Source organism: Typopeltis vanoorti, chromosome 3 (assembly GCF_054136105.1).
Source record: "Typopeltis vanoorti isolate ZY-2024b chromosome 3, IOZ_Tvanoo_1.0, whole genome shotgun sequence".
NCBI lineage: Eukaryota > Metazoa > Arthropoda > Arachnida > Uropygi > Thelyphonidae > Typopeltis > Typopeltis vanoorti.
This window is the reverse complement of record NC_143551.1, coordinates 174,477,350-174,498,698: the sequence shown is the minus strand read 5'-3', so window position 1 is coordinate 174,498,698 and position 21,349 is coordinate 174,477,350.

Below are 21,349 nucleotides of genomic sequence, written 5' to 3'. Positions count from 1 at the left end.
AAATGATCAAAAATATGAATACTTTTACTGATTATAAGAGCCTGTGTAGCTAAGTGGATGTAGCGTGTAGTAGAAGTTGGACTCAGTGTTTTTGTGTGCTCCTTAGTGTTCAAGCGTAAGAGGATTATTAGTGCTACTTAAGCCTTTACCAGTGTGGGCACATTGCCCTTAACGTACCGTCTGCTTTCATACAGCATGTCGATCACGGAAAAATTTTCAATTGCTAATACAAGCTCGCCTATTAAGGCTACTAGCTTTCAACAACTACCGGAAGGAAATGTTTCATCTGGCAATACCTCTTCAAGTACCAAGGCTAGTGGATCTCTGAAGGATACATCCCCAGTCTCTACAGTAACAAATCTACATAACACAATGGAACAGGCATCAGCGACCATCTTTCAGTCACCTGCTGCCAGTACAACGAAGGATTTCAATTCAGATGTTCTCTCATCGGTGAATCTCCCAGATGAACTAAATTGGAGCAAGGCTTGCATCCTAAAGTGTGATCCTTCTGGCGCCCCATATACAGAACTGGATATCATCGAAAGTTTGAAAGGCAAGGTAAGAGGTTCCGATGTATGGCATCTTGGCTCCTTAAAGTTCAGTTATATTTTCATAATTTCATTTAAACATGTTTCTTTGAAAGAAAAATTTGCTAAATTAAAATCACTTAATGTTAATAACCATACATGTGAAATTATCCCCATTGTGAGATCTAGAAAATTAGCTATTTTAATTCATTGGTTGCCCCCCCCCCCTCAAAAAATATCTAATAGATTAGTTGGCATGCACTTTGAATCATTTGGTAAAATAGAATGTATTGAAAATGTATCCAATATAAAAGATAAAGAATGGGTGCATGTATTATCCAATAAAAAAAATTGACTATTACATTGAATGATGATGCCAGAATAGAAAATATCCCATACATTATAAACGTTTCTAAAATCCCAGGCTTAGTGATCATTCCAGGAAGACCTCCTGTATGCTTCAGATGCAGGCAGGTAGGTCATCTAAGAAGAGAATGCACAGCATCGAAATGTGAGCGATGCAGGAGAATCGGACACGATATTAAACAATGTCCAGAGCAGACATATGCCTCCATGTTGGCCGCGCGCCCTTCGGTTAGTCAACCGAACACATGCGATGAGCTTGAAAAAGCAGAAGACTTCCAGGAAATAACTTAACTTCAACTATTGAATATGAGGCAGAGAATCGGGTCAATGAGAGCAGCACCTCAGGGCTTAACACCTACGGGCACGAGGAATGTAATGAGAATAACTCTCCGCTAAAGGCAAAGGAAGGGATTATCCAAGCAGGCGAGGAGACTAACAGCCAAAGGTCAGTTTTAGATTCAGAAAAAGTAACAAATCCTGAAACTACAGAGGAAAAAAAAATCACTCCGAATAACACAAATGAAGAATTAAATAATAATTGCCTGGTTGAAGATGAAGAACTTCCAAACATTGAAATAATTCAAACCATCTCGGTAACACAAATTACAGAAAAAAGTAAAACGGATTTAGAAAATGAAGTAGAGAAATCAGAATGGAATACTAAACAAACCCCAGTAAAGAGAGTAAAAATGAAGTTTACACCTAACATCACCAAAAGCCGGAAGTCAAACCCCAAGAAAAAAAATTAGCTAAGAGTCCGGAAAAAAAGGCTCTAGAAAACTTTCAACTTTCTAACTATGACTCGCAATCTAAAAATCATTACACTAAATGTAAACGGGCTAAATAATAAAACATTGATTCAACTAACAGTTAATTTAATCTTTCAACACAGACCCGATATACTTATGATACAAGACACTAGACTACACAACAACACTGACCCATCAAACAGCTTCAAATACAAATTACAAACAATGTACCATATCGTTGCCGACGAGGCTCAGACCAAATATTATCCTATAATGTCGTAATCAGACATAGAGTTCTGGAGGTCGAGCTTCTTTGGCAGAAAAAAATACACAACATAATTAACATATATGGACCAGCCACACATAATCATAAGACCACCTTCTGGGAGGAAGTGCGACACTATATTCAACAAAAAAATAACCCAATAATAGTAGGAGATATGAACTTTACAGAACAACCACAAAAGGATCAAGAACATCCAAACTTACTTCCGCGGAAAAATTTCACAAGAGTTTTCACCCACTGTGGCCTATCAGATGATTTTGCATCCCCAAAAGAAGGAATTCACATATTTTGCACCCGGAAACGCCTCTAGAATAGACCGCATATACATCCAAACATTCAGAAATATAAAGGTCAAAACTGTACAACACACACCTGTCATGTTTGTTCAGCGATCACCATATAGTGATGGCTGAACTACAATATCAACAAACAGAAACAGCGGATAAGTTTACAAACAGAAATTCCTTCCTATGGAAATTTAATAAACACCTTAAAGATGACGATGAATTCAACAATAACATAGAGAAAATAGTTGAAATAGAATCCATAGAAAATGCTGTAACAGCCTGGGAGAAATTTAAATACATGACAAAACAAACAGCAATCAAAATTAGTAGAATAAAAAAGCAGCAACAAAGGAACAAACAGAACGCTGACACGAAGAAATTATCAAAATTGTATCACCACCATGACAGAAATAATGAAAACATCAGAACAGAAATAGAAGAAATTAAAAACCGCATAACAGCGAAACAGTTTCAGGAAATAGAAGAAGCGTGGCTACGTGCTGGTCTCAAAATAATTGAAAATGATGAAGGAAAGACCTCGACAGCATGGCTGTTCGAGAAACAACGGAACGCAAAACAGAGAATAAAAACCATAACATACGAAGGCCAAACTCTAAACAAAGACTCCGAAATAATTCGTGGTGTTCAAAAATACTTTTCTTCACTATTTCAAGAAAAACCCAGCAGTCAGGAAGAAAGAGAAAGATTCCTTTCACTCCTCCCCAAAATCACCCAGCAGGAGGCTGAGGAGATCGACGCACCAATCACCTTAGCAGAATGCCGTCTTATAGTGAAACAGCTCCCGGATAACAAATCACCAGGTGAAGACGGACTAACAGGCGAATTCTATAAAGAATACTTCCCAAAATTTGAACATATTTTTATTAAAATGATCAACACGATGATTACAACACAGACAACGCCAGCAAAATTCAACACAGGACACATTGTACTACTACCAAAGGTTGGGGATCAACAGAAGTTACAAGACATAAAAAACTGGAGAGGCATAACCTTACTGAATACTGATTACAAAATAATATCTAAAATACTTACAAACCGAATACAAAAGCACTTCCATAAACTTATCTCACCAGCACAATCATGTGCAGTGAAAGTTATTACAGTCTCACCAGCACAATCATGTGTAGTGCAAGGAAGAAATATTCTTGACACAATAATGCACTTCCAATGCATTTGCGATTATTACAGCCTCACAGAAAATCCATATATTGTAATGGGGCTAGATATTCAAAAGGCATTTGACACAGTTAGCCACCAATACCTGTTTGAAACACTAGACCGAATAGGAGTTGGAGTAAACTGGAAAGAAACGATTAAGCTTTTGTACAGAAATGCGGAAAGTAGGCTGATCATTAATAAAAATCTCTCAGCCTCTTTCCCAATAAAATGTTCCATCCGGCAAGGAGACCCACTATCCATGGCTCTATTTGTTCTAGCCCTAGAACCACTCATTATAGCCATTAACACAAACAACAATATCAAAGGAACACATATACATGGAAAAAGTGACGCCAAAATTTTGGCATATGCTGATGACGTCACTTTAACACTAGGAACACAAAAATCCTTGGACACAACGCTCAAAATAATAAAAGACTTCAGCAAAGCCACAGCACTGAATGTGAATCTGGCAAAATCCCACTGCAAAATAATTGGAAAGCGGGAAAACCAACCAAGGATTCCTTCAGGAATACATGTGAATAATTACATACCGGTTCTGAGCATCAACATCGGAAGCTCAGAATCACACGAAGAACAGTGGAAAGAACTCCATGACGGCATAAAGAAGAAAATTAATGCAATGCGCCCTAGACAGCTGTCCGTCAGAGGAAAGGCCCGGGTTTGCAACATCTACCTAACATCTCGCCTGTGGTACAAGATACACAACACCCCGTATCACGGAAGGTGGGCCGAAAAAATACACAGGCTCTGCGCTACATATATCTGGGGCTCTCAGTATGAACCCATGCGCAGATCAATATTCTTCCATGAAGTTGAAGCTGGAGGTTTAGCATTGCTAAACATACATCTGAAAACTCTCATCGGCAGGGCAATAACAGTAGCCCGAGCACACACAAAAACCTATCATGCCTATGCGGCAACATTCTTGCAAAAGTGTTTGCCGCATACGTTTATAAGCTCACTTCCAGATATAAAAAAAACCAAGCCCGAGAATGTTCAAAGAAATAGCCGAAGGGTACACATATATAATGAAACTCTCAGATACCGAAACCTTACTGACAATCCAACCAAGAAAACTATATAAAACATTAAGTCAAGTGACATTCCCACCTCCCCAATACAGGGAAATAAGAAAAGGAGAAATTAGGCTAAGTCCGGTGCTTAGCAAAGTTTTCCGACTTCCAATATCACCAAAATACAAAACATTCTTCTATAAAGTACATCATGCCTGTCTCCCCACAAAATAATGTGGTGTGTAGCAAAAAAAAAAATCCCATTACAAGGCCCAGCGAAGTGTCATTTCTGTCCCGACCCAGAAACAGTATATCATATTATGATGTTCTGTAGCAAAACGTCCACAGTATGGAACACCGTACAGAAATTCCTACATAAGACACAACCATTCTCTGAAAACACATTATTTTGGTTGGAAGACCAAAAAATGAAAAAAAAAAAAAAAAACAGAACTAATAATCATAATAATAACAATGTATGCAATATGGTCCCACAGATGTGACAAAATACACGGAAGAGACACCAGCCCAGACATACTAGCAAAAATTAACAATTATTTAAAGGAAATTATCATAAACACTACACAAACCAAAAGCATAACACAGCAATGGAGGAAACTCGGCCTAATTGAAGAAGGAGAAGAAGGAGGAAAAATAAAACTTATACCGATAATGGAACCCCCGTAGTTAGTGGTAAACAAAAATGATAACCCACTATCTGAACAAAAAGCATAATCCCTGACAAAGATGCTGTTAACGTAGGCCCATTCGCCACAATGAGAGGAATAATGACAACAAGATATCAAATCTAATAAAAAGAACAGCCTATGTACAAAATAAATAAATTGAAAAAAAATATATATATATATAACAATTAAAATAAATAAAAGTTTAAAAAAATAATAAAAATATTAATAATAATATATAGGTACGCCTATACATAAGGGATAAGAATGTTATATATATGTATATCTAATTGTGTAAGGGAAAAAAAAAAATGGAAATGGAAATAGCAATTACTCCTTAAGATAAGTCAATACTATTCGAGTAATAAATATGTAGATTAAGATATATTACCAGAAATATGTATATGTTATTGTATATACAAACAAAAGGACGGTAGAAATGTCAATTGTAAGAAATGCAGATAACATAAGTTCATAACATGATAATAACCCAAAATGTAAATAGGATATGTTATCCATTTATAGACCTGTAACTTTATAGACCTTTTATCCAATTATAGACCTGCAATTCAGAAAACTTTTGTATATAAGAAATTACAGATTTACCTCTTAAGTTAAGCAAACAATATAATGTTAAAGCAATATGGAATTCATTTTGTAAAAAATAAGAGTGCCTAAAAAAAAAAATCTGCATGAGGTATAGAGATACTACCAAAATATATGCATATATAAATGTAAATAAAAACATAAGCAATGTATGTATTTTAAGAATAAGATGTGCATTTAAATTAAGTTAATAAAATAATCATCCAAAATATGTGAACAAAGATATAGAATGAAGATATGTATAACGAATTGTACATATGGAAAATGTCAATGCTAACATATATATGCATGTATATGTAGGTATATATATGTATATATATATGTGGATGTACATGTATATATATATATGTATATATAAACGTGAATAGACTGATCTGATAATGGAACTTATAAATAGACTGAAATCACTATGTAACATATACCAACAAAATAACAGCTCAAACAATCCAATAGGAGAAAATAGAAATTGAGCATGTGACATTTGTATCGTATTTAAACAGTGATTGTAAAACAGGTGTCATAAGTATATTGTAACGAGTAAATGCCTAATAGAATTAGCAGCCTATGTACAAATTGTAAATAGCTGTATATATATATATTTATTTTTAAATGTACACAGCTGCTGTTGTTGATACAAATAAACTCAGTGGTTGTGGCGTTTGCATACCACGGCGCATGGCCGCACGAAGGAAGACTTGATTTCAAGTCTATCTAGTCGGCGACTAGAGGAAATTTTTCTAAGCCTTTTTTTCGACCGATTGCCGAGTTAGTCGATCTCTGGCACAGGCAAGCGGGTTTTTCCTCCCGGAAACTCGGGTTTTTCGTCCCGTAAACTCAAGAAAATCGACCGTAGAACCCACATTATTTCAGACATTAAATATATTGTGTTAGGGTCAGGGACCACGAGATAGCGGCACATTTGAACCGTCTCTCTTCACTGTGTACCGCTTAATTAGTGATAGCCTTGGGCCATCTATCTCTGATTGGTACCAGTGGAGATTGAACTGTCCACTCAGTCTCCAAAAGTTAGATAGTGCTAAATGGCCTGGCCTACTCCCGTATACGGGAATAAAAAGGCGTTAGCTGATTTTTTTTTTTTTTTTTTTACTGATTATAGCACACTTCACTTTTCATATGACAAACCACCGCGTCTAGAGTTGAAACATTTCAAGCTACAAGATAATCGATTATAAGTGCCCTTAACATGTTCATCGCCAATCACGCGATATCGCGCGATGCGAGTTCACACCAAACGGCCGATCACGCGTTATCGCGTGGACGTCGCTAACTAAATAAAAAATAAATAAAAAATAAAAAAAAATTGGCCACCACACGAAATTCCAATTTTCAGCTTGGCAATGAAAGTGTTAACATTGATCTTCACAGCGTTTCTTGATTGGGACAAAGCAACCTAGGCAACTGGTGAATTTTTGAAGCGTTGCAAAGAAATAGGCCTACAACATGGCATCCTATCACAACACCTCTTTTAAACTTCGTCAGTTCCCTTCTCGTAGCCATTTAACCTGGACAAAGTTGCACTGACTTGAGCATCATAATCATCCAATATATATCCAATAAGCACGTAACGCGTTATATGGCACGATGCACTTTGCGCAAGGGAATGTCTTTTAATTTCATTTCCAAGCTGTATATCTAATAATCTGGTATGGTTTCTATTATACCTTCTAGTGCATGGGTTGTGTCACTTTTTAAATCTATTGATTATTTTATCTTTCTTTCTTTGTCAAACACGGAGTATTGTTTGCATATGTTTCAGATCGAAATATTTCGATATTATAGTTTATTCAGTGTGTTCAGGAGGGACAGAGAATAAAATGAGGGAAGGAATATTATTGATGATAGCTGATGAACTGCAGCCAAGGAGAATAGAAGTAGAACTGGAGGATAGATAAAAATAGCACATTTGAGGCTATTTGGTGTGAGATTGTGACTAGCAGAAAAAAATATACAGTTGGGTGCTGCTATAGATGATGGAATAGATGGTGAAGATAGTATGCAAATAGAAGCAATGAGTAGTAACATTGATTAGAAGGAAGAGAGGACACATAGGAGGAAGGCATCGATTTTATGCAGTTATTAAGAAATAACTATCTGCGACAGCATGGATTGGAAAATACTAGGGATCCGAGTGCTTGACCTAGTAATTGCATCTGAGAATTTGGCTGTAATGAATATGATCACGTTGCCACCAATTGGTGAGTGATCCTGAGAGGTGGCTAAATGTGTGGAATTTTCAATTAAGACAGGGTACATGTGGAATTACCTGGCTGGTAAGTATGACAAGCTTAGGAGATTGCTTGCTTCAATGCCATGGCATGTAAAACTGCAAGGGCTGGATGTTGATTGATAGTGCAAGGGAGGTGGATAAGGAGTGTTTGCAGGAGGCAATGGCTGACTGTATACTTAGTCCGAATAGTAAATCGAGTAGGGGTTAAATGGATGAATAACACCATTAAGCTTGAGCCGCAAAAAAAAAAAAGAAACTGTGGAAGGAATTTAAGGAGAAAGGTGACCTACAGGCACATAACGGTATAAACAGCAAGCCAAAAGGGTAACGAGTGTGGTAAGAAAAGCAAAAGCGGATTATGAAAGAAAATTAGCCATGCAGGCTAAAGAGAATCCCAAACAGTTTTTTCGATATATTGCAAGTGAAAGAAAAAATGTATACAGCAGAATGATTTTAAATATGCCAATGGGAGAGGTAACTGAATCAGTTGATATAGTGGCATTGCTGAGTGAGCACTTTGCAAGAGTGAAGGTGCTAAAGAATTGTCAGTGCCCTTGACCATTTTGTTTAATTTGAGTCTCGGGTCTGGGTTAGTCCCGAGGGAGTAGAAAGAGGAGAAAATAGTTCCACTGCATAAAGGAGGTTCCAAGACTTATTGAAAATTACCGACCGACCAGCATATCAGGAGTCGTTGTCGAGGTCCTGGGGTAAGTAGTCTAGAGGAAAATACAGGAATGGGTAGATGAAAATAGAATACTGTATGGGGGGACAGCATGGTTTTGTGAAGGGGAGATCATGCATCAGTAACTTGCTCACGTTTTATAACACAGTGACGGCTGAACTGGATAAGGGTAATGGGTTTACAGTGATTCTGCAGGACCTTGCTAAGCCCTTTAACAGGACACCACATGGAATTCTAATCAGTAAACTGCAGTATATGGGGATGAATAGGAGGGTGATTGAGAGATATCAGAGAGTAGTTTATTCAGGAGTAGAGTCCAAAAGAAGGCCTGTGACTAGTGGTGCGCTGCAGGATTCTGTTCTTGGACTACTACTGTTTAATTTGTTCATTAATGATATAGAAAAGGATTTGAGAGGAACTGTTCATTTCTTTGCTGATGATGCAAAGTTGAGTAGGACAATAGTGAATGCACAAGATGTCAAAATTTTGCAGGATGATTTGGATAGCTTGGAGGACTGGGCTAAGGAGAATGGATGTCCATTTAATATGGCAAAATATAAGGTTATTCATTTTAGGGTGAAAAGATTAGCAACAGTATACCACATTGGTGGAACTGTACTCCAGGAGATTGACGAGGCCAGGGATTTGGAAGTGTTGGTGGATAGGGAGTAGGGAGTTGAAGTTTAGCGGTCACATTGCAAAAGTGGCTAAATCAGCTCATGAAATCACTTGGTTATTTCATGAGTTGTAATATCCACGAAATCCTACGATTTACGAAAGTTGTCGGGAACTATTATTTCAGTATTTTGAATAACTGAATAATAAATGTGGTGTAATCACCGAAATATATCTTTTGAACCAATTAGCCACAGAAGTCTACGCCTGCAATTACAAACTTACGGTGAGTGCTTTTGGCATAAAGTTATACAACTAGAGAAACTACACATTAAACATCTCAACTTGATTAACCGTCTAATTTTCCTCATCCAATGCAGAGATAACGAAGTCATCCCGAAATTCATCAAAATCAAACGCATATTCCATACAAACAAGGCCTCCAGAATTAATCATAAAATGGAACTAGCTTTTCTAAGAGAAAGAATTAGTCACTAGAGCTGAATTAGCATTAATTAGTAATAACACTTTTTCTCTTCATAATGAACTGGCCACATCTCTTCCATCCTACCTATGGAACAACATCGATAATGTCACATTCAACAAAGCAATAGCAATCTCAGAACAGAAGAAACTTACATTAATTCATAAGTTCCACTTACTCCTTCAGAAGAAGGAAATACATAAAAAACAACTAGATCATTCAAAAGTAGTTATTAACCTTTCCTCGGTAGTCCTAACAAAAGAGCAGAATAACATTTTACTTAAGGGTTTTAACTTCGCCTTAACCCCACGTTTCCTACCAAAAATTGATATCATAGCACAAATAGAAAAAGTAATTAGAAATATACTGGACAACACGGCAGATCTTATCCGTATAGAAAGTACAGCTTTACATTTAAAAAGCAGATTACCTCGTAGGAATCTACCTTACAATGAATACGCTTGCCTTAAAAAGTTAAAGGATGACAAAAATATTGTCATAATCAAAGCGGATAAAGGCGACGCAACTGTCGTTTTAAATGATAACAAAATGAAAAGTCTCCTGGAAGATACAAAGACCTATAAACCCTTAGACAGAGACCCGACTTGGCATACACACAAAAAAACAAATGATCTAATAAAAAAAGTGCCACTCTGGACGGAAGAACTTAAAAAATACTTACAATCAAAACATGTTTTGATACCAAGAATATATGGTGTTCCAAAGATCCATAAGGCAGATATACCTTTAAGACCAATAGTATATGGAAGAGATTCACCGACTTCCAACCTGCGAAATACATCAACATAATCTCACAACATATAGGAAAAACATCTTCCTTCATAAGAAATAGTAAACATTTCATAGAAAAAATGAGAGATATATATATTGGTCCAACAGACATCTTAGCAAGTCTAGATTATTATCATCTTGTTTACAACCGTCCCGAGACAAGAAATTTTGAATCCCCTAGAAAAACTTTTCTCTCCGGACATCTTAAATCTCTTTAAACATTGTATAAACAATACTTTTTTCACCTATCAAGACAGAATCTAGGAACAAAAAGAAGGACTGGCCATGGGTTCATCATTATCACCGGTATTAGCAAACTTATTTATGGAAAAATTTGAAAACAATGCTCTCAAGAATTACCATAAAAAACCAAAAATATGGCTACGCTATGTGGACGATATTTTCATCATGTTCAATGGAACAACAGATGAACTTATCAATTTCAAAGATTATCTCAGCAATTTGCACAATACCATAAAATTCACTTTACAACAAGAAGAAAATAGAAAGCTTCCTTTTCTGGATATTCTATCAGAAGTTAATGAAGAAAGTAAACTCTCCTTCTCAGTATATAGGAAGCCGACAAACACTAGAAGATTTCTAATTGCAACCTCACACCACCATCCTTCACAAAAAATAAGCTTAATTAAAACTCTTCGAGACAGAGCATACAATAACTCCAGCACACAAGAAAGATGCAATGAAGAAATAAAATACTTAGCACAAATCCTCCAAAAGAATGAGTATGAAACAAAAACCATCAAGAGAATCCTTAAAGTGCCTCCAACTAACAACACAATAAAACAGGATTACAAAAACGCAATCTCGCTTCCTTATATCAAAAATGTTACAGATAAGCTAGCCAAATTAATGAACAAACACAACATAAAAGTAGCTGTCCTTCCTATGGAAAAAATCTCAAGATTCCTACATCCACCAAAACCACCTCATCATCCTCTTAAAAAACCTGCAGTCTACAAAATCCATTGCTATTGCGAGATGTGCTACGCAGGACAGACAGAAAGATCTGTAGAAATACGCATGGCTGAACACCAAAAAGACGTACAATACAAAAGAGAAAAAATGGGTCTTGCTTTCCATATCCACTGGACACGATCTACTCTGGCAAAAAACACGATGTAATCTGGCAATAATGACATAGAAAACAACAGTTTTATAAGAAAATTTAAAGAAGCTGTTAATATGCTGAAAAACCCAACCGAATGCAATAAAAATCAAGGTTTAATTCTCCATCAAGTGTGATCAGCTTTAATAAAAAATCTACCTCAATCTGAGCTCGGACTGTATGAACGAGAACAAGAACACGTGACATCGTCCAGTATTGTTCAGTGTCAATAACGTTTTATATCTGCATTCTGTTATTTGAGTTTATGAATAGCCAGACGGTTATGATTTGTATTTATTAATTCTCTTGTTTAAACTTTAAGTTATACTATTTACCTCCTAAAGATGTAAATCCTACGATTTACGAAACTTGTCGGAAACTATTATTTCAGTATTTTGTATAACTGAATAATAAAAAATACGGTGAAATCACCGAAATATATCTTTTGAACCAATTAGTCACAGAAGTCTACGCCTGCAGACACAGTAATTGCCATTCGACACAAAAACAGGAGTCACGCTGAAGGGGTACTTACAAAAGATCTGAAAACAATAGGTGAATTGTATTCACCTCCAAAAATTGGAGGCTCCAGCTCAATCCAGACAAAACAGAAGTATCAAACTTTCATCTTAATAATCACATGGAAGATGCCACTTTGTATATCTGCTTTGAAAGATGCTTACTACGACACAATAAGTTTCCAAGGCTTGACCTTGGACTGCATGCTCTCTTATAAGCAACACCTAGCAAACATTTCTGCTAAGTTAACAACATAAACACAAAAATTAACAGGCACAGTAGCGTACTCAGGATTTATTCTGGGGAGGGGGGAGAGAATTAAGTAGACGACTTGAGAATACACACTAAGCATCGCACACGAACTATGATTGAGCATCTGCAATGATTGCTAATATAAGGCCTCCTTAGAGCAATTGGAAGAACGACGGTACGTAGCGCCCTTCAATTGGAAAAGGACTAAGTTAAAGTCTCGTCATGACGGGAGGAATCTTTATATGGACTTTATAAATCGACGGTGAGTTAGCCAATCTCATACGGAGGTAGCAGGGTTTTTTCTCCCGGAAACTCGGGTTTTTCATCCTGCATACAGAAATCGGCCCTTCAGAACACACGCAATTTACAGACAAAAAAAAAATACTAGCTGTGGTGGTGGTGATGGGCGGTAGATGATTGGTAGTATGGGTTGGGTATAGTGGTGGAAACGGAGATTTGTACAATAGGTGTCCTCCCGCGATGAGTCTTCGGACTCCTTGGAGGTGTCACGAAATTAATAATAATAAGTAGTATCGAAATAGAAGATACGACACAATTTAATAAAAAAAAAAAAGAATTTTACTTAGGAAAAGATTTTTGGAAAATTTTCTAGTGTTTTTTCCCTTTTTCTTTGGGGGGAGCCAGGGTCCCCTGACCCCTCTGGCTGCGCCACTAAACAGGCACAACATGGGGAGCAACAACCGATAATCTACGTAATGCAGCTCTCGGACTAGTTTTCTCTGTTGCCAAATATTGCTCACCAGTGTGGCTAAATAGCACACCTGTTAAACTTGTTGATAACCAACTAAATAATACAATGAGACTGATTTCTGGCACAATTAAATCAATGCCCACACACTGGCTTCCGGCTCTTAGCAATATCGTTCCACCAAGTCTGTGCAGGAGTAAAGCACTCTTACAGGAGTATAAGAAAATCCTGGAGAATATTAGCTCTACCAATACACTTTGAATTCCCAGACTTAAGTGTACCACTACAATTAGCCCAACAACTACTACAATCTAACTTTGACCCGAAGCAAAAGTAAAAAAGCCTTCTACCTTCATATGCTAACTCATCTTAAACTGAAAAAGTCCCATATAAAATTTTCTCTCATCACAACGAGAATCGAACAAATGCCTTTTCCATTTAAAGACGCAATATCAGGTCGTCATTCTAATGTCGCTAAGGAACTATTTCGATGAAACTAATGCTGTGTCGATAATATTGCAGAACTCGTGATTCAATTCTCTCTTTTTCCCTAAAGACCAGAAGAAGCGAACAGTGTGCTGTTTTTTAATATATGAGAAGATGATCTACCTTTAATTATTATTATGGGCAACTCCATGGAGTCCTTAGAATCATCGAAGGAGGCCTTAACATCATGTCAAGAGCAACTATTCAACATTCACACAGTGTCTATCATACTTCGCCTTGAACTCATTCACAGTCATTGCACCCACAACAGGCTTTGGCAGATTATTCCACTCATTCACCACTCTCCAAGTAAAAAACCTAGCTCTAACACCCTTACTAACCACACTCTTGCCCAGTTTCCATGAATGGTCCCTAGCCCTCATACCACCAGTCCTGTTCTCAAAAATATCTTCTGAATTAATCTTATAGAAACCCTTCAGTAATTTGAATGTCTCGATCATATCACCCCTCTTCCGCATATCAACCAATTTCTGCAACCAACAAATCTTCAACCTGTTCTCATAAGGTTCATTCCATACTGTAATCGTCTTGGTCACTCGTCCCTGGATCCTCTCCACCTCCTCTCCATCAAGAAGAAACCTTGGCGCCCAAATCTGGGCACAATAGTCTAGATGGGGTCTTATCAAGGCTCGATACAGAAGACGAATAACTTACTTGTCTCTGCTCGCAAAGTATTCTTCAATTACAGTGTCACCATAACAAAACGTGCATGAGATGGTGGGGACAAGTCACGTGTGTATAGATTATAAAGTAATGGCACAAATATACTGATCCTTGTGGAAGACCATTAAGTTTTCGTTGTCAGGACATTTTATTTCCTAATATATAACTTGAAAGAAACGTTCGGTGAGCATGGACGAAATTAAGCGTGCAGTCCGTTTACATGGGACAATACTGAGAAATTTGTATATAAGACATTAATACCGTACTGTATCATAGGCTGCTGTTAGGTTCAAGAAGACAGCTGCTGTTTTTTTCTTGCTTCCGGAATCCAGCTATGTATGGTGTTAAAGTGAGCACTTGATCAAAGCAACCACGTTTTTCTCTAAAACCAGCTTGTTCAATCGGGACGTGCTGTCATGATTGGTTTGAACAATCTGTTGTATAACATTTTATAAGTACAACTTATAAAACGTTCTAAAATTTTATAGGTTCTACTCAGTAAAGCAATAGGACTGTAACGTTTTGTCTCCTGGGGCGGTTTTCCAGGTTTAAAAATAGCAACTATTTTTGATTTCTTAAACTGGCTAGGTAGTCGGCCAGTCAGTAATATGTCAGAGAAGAATTGAGAAAGCCATTTTATAGTATTTGGGCCGCTATTAATCAGAAATTCAAGATGGATACCGTCGAAGCCTGCGGCCTTGTCTACTTTGACATCTTTTATGACGGCTTTTACTTCATCTACAGTATAGTGAAGATTGACGCATATTATGAGAAAGCAGGAGCATTGGTGTTTAATGCTCTAAGTTCTTTCTTAACTTTCTTGGTATGTTCATAGTACTTAGGTGCTCTTGACATATTAACAATTTGATTAGCTATTTTCCCAGGAGAGATCATTATGCTTTTTCTTTTAGGTGGATTCGTTGTGGATAGTTTTTGGAGAAGTTTCCAAGCTTTTCTACTTGACCGTTTGAAGTCAGGTTTCCAACCATATCAGTCCATTTTGTTTTTGGAGATGAGTCCAGGCTATGTAGTAATTCATCTATTTCAGGATCCTCACTTTTAAGGAACTCTCTATAAAGATTTTCACTCTCCTCATTTATTCAACTCATTTGGAAATTTTCTCAAATTTGCTTTTTTAAAATTCCACCGCGGTCGTGGAAAGGATCTTGCTATAGGTAGCGTCATACCAATTTCTAGTAACGCAGGTCGATGTTGACTGTGTAGGAAGTTAGAAAGTACATGTCGTCTTGCTTGAAATGGTTGCCCTTCTGTGTTTAATGAAACAAAACATAATTCCGGATTAGACTCCGTTTGCCATGGTGCTGATCTAAAGATAGTTCGATCCTTAGCATCAAATACAAGGTGTATATTATTTATTTCTGCCCATTGAACGTGGGCGGTATACTATGGATTGGTGATTTATTTATATTGTGGATTTTCACACTCACAAGATGGGTATCTTTATCACATCTCGTTGTTAGGAAAAAAGCGTTTTCTATATCATCCTTAATAAATATATGTTGCAAAGTCATAATTAGTGGTATGTAGCACCAATTAGAGTGTAACCAATTATTTTTCCTCTTCTGTTGAGGTCGATTTCGTTTTGAGCATGCATTTCTTGAAGAAGCACAACGTCAGTGTTATTTTCTTGGAGTATTTTGCAGACATAATCGCATTTTGCTCTGTTAATTCCCTCAATATTCAGTTGACACGACTGGCTGCCAAATCGTTCTAGCTCAATTAGAATTACCCAGGGTGCACCAGAAAAAGGCGAGCTAGATTACATCCCGAATCAAAAGGCAAGAACAGTGGGAGAGCCAGACAGATATTACAAAATTTTTTCTTAACAAATTACGAGAACGTTTTGATGATTGCTCAAATTTTCCATGAAAATTCTGGACTCAGCTTAATAGAATACAAACTGATCATGGTTTATGTGCGGACATGCTTTTTAAATGGGATAAACGACCGCCCTCACATTGTAATGAACTATTTGACTAATATGAATATATCCTTTTAATTTTATGCTTTTAAAATTATAGTGTATTACACTGCATGTTTTGTTATTTATGGCATGCGAATAATTAAGCCTTTTTTATGCCAACAGAGTTTTTTTTTCTTCAATTTCATGTCGTTCCTTGATTCATTCACGCTGCATACAATCTCGCTTTAGAAGGTATGCCATTCCGATCATAAAGCTCTGTATCAGAGAAAAATTCAGTTCTCGATCTACAATGTTGCCCTGTCGTCCTCTCTGTCTCTTTTCCATGTACTTGATGACAGAGTCCTTAGTTCATATATTCTTAATGTATTCTCTTAATCTACATTTCACAATGGTAACAACATCTGCAATACCCTAATGTGCACCCTCTCCACCGTATTTGTCATCTCGTAAATCAGGAGATCACATCTCAGCACAATACTCCCAACGAGCAAGGCCTTACAGAATCAAAAGAATCAGCTAGCGCTTTTTATTCCCTGTATAAGGATTAGGCAAAGCCGTTTAATCCCTAACTTTTTGAACACTGATGGAAAAGTTCAACCTCCACCGGTCGCCAATCAGACATAGATGATCCAAGACAACCAATAATTATACACGGTACCGGTAAAGAGATGCAGCTGACAAGTGTCGCCATATCATGGTCCGTAATCCTATGACTATGTTTTACTGTCTGCAAACAGTAATAGTTCTTAGGATCAATTTTCTTCAGCTTTACTGACGGAAAACTCGAGTTTACCGAAAAAAAATCCGTTTATCCGCCAGAGATCGACTAACTCGGGATCCAGTCAAAAAAAGACATCAACAACCAGAATTGAATTTATGCTGATATTTCTGCAGGGCATCTAGCGCCATGGACAACACACAACACTTCCATTGATCTACACAGGCGCTCGCAAGACCTTACTGAAAGGCAGAATGACTTCCTTGTCATTATAAGTCAATGCCTGATGCCCGTTTCAGCAATGACGGGCTTCAGGCATTGGCATTGTAATTGCAGTCTCTGCTGCATGGCCCTTGAACTTCAGCTATCTATCTATCAAAACTCTAATGTTCTCATTGTGATCGTTTTTTCCTAGATTTACTACATTAAGGGAGCAATTCAGTATCCACCAGAAGCTATTCGGAGATATTATTATTATTATTATTATGTGACACCTCCAAGGAGTCCGAAGACTCATCGAGGGAGAATTTGCCAACACCATCGAACGAATGGTTTCACTTCTAACTACTAACCGCGTTCAAACCTGCTTAACTTTTTGCGAGCCATTAGTAACAGAGGCTCTACCAATCGACCAACCTTCGCTGGATTATCACTAACTATCATTCACCAGCTTCCTGAGAATAGAGGAGGATGACAAGTGCTGCCATCTCGTTGTCCCTAATCCTCACACTATATTTTTTTTGTCTGAGATATCATGGGGTCTACGGTCGATTTTCATGAGTTTCTGGAAGATAAAATCAGCTTATTCATGCCAAAGATGGACTAACTTGGGAACCGGTCGAAGACAGGCGTAGAAAATATTCCTCTAGTCGGCGAATAAATTTGAACGTAGATCTTCCTTTGGGCAGTCAAGCACCATGGAGTTCAAACGACATTGCCACCACTGAGCTTCCCCCCCCCCTCAGTTTCGAAAAAAAAGTTAAAAAATTCAGCTAACGCCTTTTTATTCCCATTATATATAGGGAGTAGGCGAAGCCATTTTTAGCCCTATCTAACTTTTGGAGACTGAATAGGCAGTTCAATCTCCACTGGTACCAATCAGAGATAGCTGGCCCAAGGCTATCACTAATTAAGCGGCACGCAGTGAAGAGATGCTTGATGAAGAATAGCGTTAGGTACCACGCCATCTCGTGGTCCCTAACGCTAACACTCGTATTTAATCTCTGAAATAATGCGGGTTCTACGGTCGATTTTCTTGAGTTTACGCGACGAAAAACCCGAGTTTCCGAGAGAAAAAACCCGCTTACCAGTGCCAGAGATCGATTAACTCGGGAGCCGGTCGAAAAAAGGCTTAGAAAAATTTCCTCTAATCGCCGACTAGACTCGAAATCAAGTCTTCCTTCTTGCGGCAAATGCCACATCCACTGAGTTACACAGGCTCGAGGAGAGGTCCTCTTGTAGTATGGAGGAGATTAAGCCTTTCGTCTCGTCGATGGAGTGGCGTGACCTACGACAGTAGCCCGCACATGGCATGCAAAGGAGGCGATGAGCAATAAGGCAGGCCGCAAGAGAATAGTAGAAACCGCCCAATAGTGAAAGAGAAAAGCAAAGGAATAATAATATGAATAAAAGTTATATAGGATACACAAGCCTCTCCTACTCCCTGTCAGGGAAACAAAGGCATCAGGCGTTTTTTTTTTTTTTTTTGAATAACTGCACTAATGTGTTACACTAGAGATCTGATTGCACCAAAATGCACAACTTTAAGTTTATTAACATCAACTGGCATCCAGTTTTTTCTTATAATTACTTATAATTATACCCACTAATCCAGCTTCTTCAACTAGTCTGCAAGTGCTGCATGTAGTTTCATCACTAATTACCCCAAATATTGTTGCATGATCAGAAACACGCATGCCTTCATCAAGTCTCTCTCAATGTCATTTATGTACATAATGAATAACCTATACAAGGACTGATTCTGGTAAACAAGTTATGAATATATTTAAATAATGCTCTACAGCTGCTCTTGAAGTTTAGCTGTAGAGCATTCTAAAGCTGCTCTCTTTTTTTAGTTTCTTGAACACTTTATTGGATATGAAAGAAAGAGACCTATCTAATAAATAATAATAATAATAAGCTAACGCCTTTTTATTCCCTTATAGGGAGTAGACGAAGCCTTTTAACCGCATTTAAACACTGAGAGGGCAGTTCAATCTCCACTGGTAGCCAATCAATGATCGCTGGCCTGTCACTATCAGTAATTATAAGCCGCCACCGACGAAGAGACCGGCAAACAAGTGCAGCCATCTCTTGGTACCTAACAAGATATGTTACTGTTTGAATTAATGGGGGTTCTACGGCCGATTTTCTTCAGTTTACGGGAGAAAAAAACCTTTTGCCCGTGCTAGAGATCGACTAACTAGGGAACCAGATCGGCTTATCTAATATTTTTCTACTCGTTTTGTCTGCTTCATCACTTTTGATATTTGGTAGACAGTTTACTCTCCATATGTTCTAGTAAGTATCTTCCATATTCCAACTTCTCTCTTATTTACTAGAGACTGTGGAGTCTGCTATTTTACGTACACTCTTCCCATACCATACATATGACAATCTTGACCTCAAGGGCATTCCCAGAAATGGGAACGGTTTTGAGGTCAAGATTGCCACTGATCTTATGCTTGATGTAGAAGAGAAAACATATCACATGCACTGCTATAGAAGTATTTCTTACTTCTTTCTGCAAATAAGATTACCTCCATTCACCTTCTCTTAATTGGGTTTAATAATATGTCCATATTCAGATGTAAAGAGAGGTTTGTTTTCGATAAAATTTACTCTAGCCTTTTCTGCCATAGACATATCTTATGCACATAGCCTCCTCTGCTTCCAAAAGACCCGCGTTTTCTAATGAATTTGCTACTTTTTACCTACTTAGTTTAGTTCTACTTTAAAATAGTGTTGTAGTGTATTGGGTGGGAAACAAAAATACGATAATTCTTAACGATAACTAAAGCATTTCTGCAGCTCTTTTGATATTAAAACAAATTCACTCTAATTTTTAATTCGAACGCAGTATGTTTTTGTCTGTTAGCTTTTCCACAATTGAAGAAAATCCATTCATCTTTTGGAGAACAGTTATACTAATCTACATTTATCTTATCTCCACTTTCTAATAAGTTTACTACCTATATGAAAATAAAGAGGACTTATTATGTAATAAACACAGCCGAACCCTCTTCGTCTTTCATTACACTACTACTATTTTTTCTATCAGCCTTTTTTGTCATCAAGCCTTTGATGACATTTACCCTCACTTAATACCCTCACTTATTATAACCATTTTCATTATAACCTCACTCATTATAACCATTACCCTCACTTATTAGAATTCAACATCACATGATATAAAAAATTCAGCTGGCTCTCTCTCTCTCTCTCTTTACCCTTGGCTTTTCTACTAATGCCCTACAAACCTTTTATGGTACACACATGCACATGTACACCATGAGAGAATGAAAAATTTATCCATCAGTTGGAAAGATCGTGTTTCTGATCCCATCAAGCAAGCATAGGAACCTTTGAATAGGGTTTTCAATGATGGTGAGCTTAGCAGTCTTACCCAAGGCAGGTTTTTCTGTAGGAAAATCTGCTTAAGCACACACACACACACACACACACACACACACACACACACACACACACACACACACACACACACACACACACACACACACACACACACACACACACACACACACACACACACACACACACACACACACACACAATTTACAGACACCATACACTGCCTTCCTAACCTTAGTTTCCCCGTTCCAGATTCCAATTAAATTTTTAATGTGTGATTGTGTGATACACCTAACAGCCTGAATTAGAAACCTTTTGCATCACTTCTTACTCAGATTTTATGCAAAATGAACACGTGTGTTACCACGTGTTCTAGGCAACTATTTAAAATGCTTTGTTCAGTAATCGTCAATAGTGTTGATCACAATGGGGAAAAAAACGAAAGCTCGTTAAATACTTGGTAGTTCCCTTTTTAAGAAAACTTGGTAGTTCCTTTTTTGAGAAACCAGTCAGCAAAGCTGACTGGTTTCTCAAAAAGGGAGTATCCAAGGTGTTTATGTGTAACCTTATGGTACCTTATGTGTAACCTTATGGTAATCAATGGAAAATTAACCCAATGGCTTGTTTATGAAGTGCAACTGTGGTCCTAAGTAGTCTTGCAGCAATTGTCGAAGCATTTAATGAAGGCTGTTCCCGACTCATATCTCACCGACCTGTGCTCAGGAAATTGAAGGTATTGGCAGTCGCGTGACTATATGAAAACCAATGA